At 55.6% G+C, this 378-nt stretch overlaps 1 protein-coding gene across 1 annotated transcript in view; it reads right to left on the bottom strand.

Annotated features, from left to right (window-relative positions):
* Positions 1-378, bottom strand: part of BRPF1 (bromodomain and PHD finger containing, 1) — a gene marked incomplete at both ends in the record, with an annotated part of 10,346 nt that overhangs the window by 421 nt on the left and 9,547 nt on the right. The window lies entirely within an intron of this gene.

Genomic DNA, 378 nt, shown 5'->3' with positions numbered 1-378 from the left:
ACCCGCCAGCCTTGACACCGGTACAGGAGTAAAGGTGGGACGGGGCTTCCACCAGCTGGACCCTCAGCCAGTTTCACTTGGGAGGACCCAGAAGACGTGTGCTAATATGAATTAAAGGTGCAGGCAGGAACTGCGGGAAGGGCAGGTGCCAGAGAGGGAATTCCCTGTTCTCTGCTCTCCACCAACCCTTTGCCATAAACTCACACATTTAGGTTTTACATTAAAAAAAGGCACAAACCCCACAGCTTTCTAGGGTTTAGTGAACAGCAGTCAGGCTGCAGGAAGGTAGATGAGATAGGTACCACCAAACAGGCTCCTTGTCTGGCAGCTCAAGGCTGAGAGCCACCCGCTGCCCCCCCCGGCAGCCCCGGCACGGCT

This window comes from Apaloderma vittatum, unplaced genomic scaffold, assembly GCF_000703405.1.
Source record: "Apaloderma vittatum isolate BGI_N311 unplaced genomic scaffold, ASM70340v1 scaffold13470, whole genome shotgun sequence".
Taxonomy (NCBI): Eukaryota; Metazoa; Chordata; class Aves; order Trogoniformes; family Trogonidae; genus Apaloderma; species Apaloderma vittatum.
The sequence above is the reverse complement of the archived record's forward strand: the minus strand, read 5'-3'. Positions and strand labels throughout refer to the sequence as shown.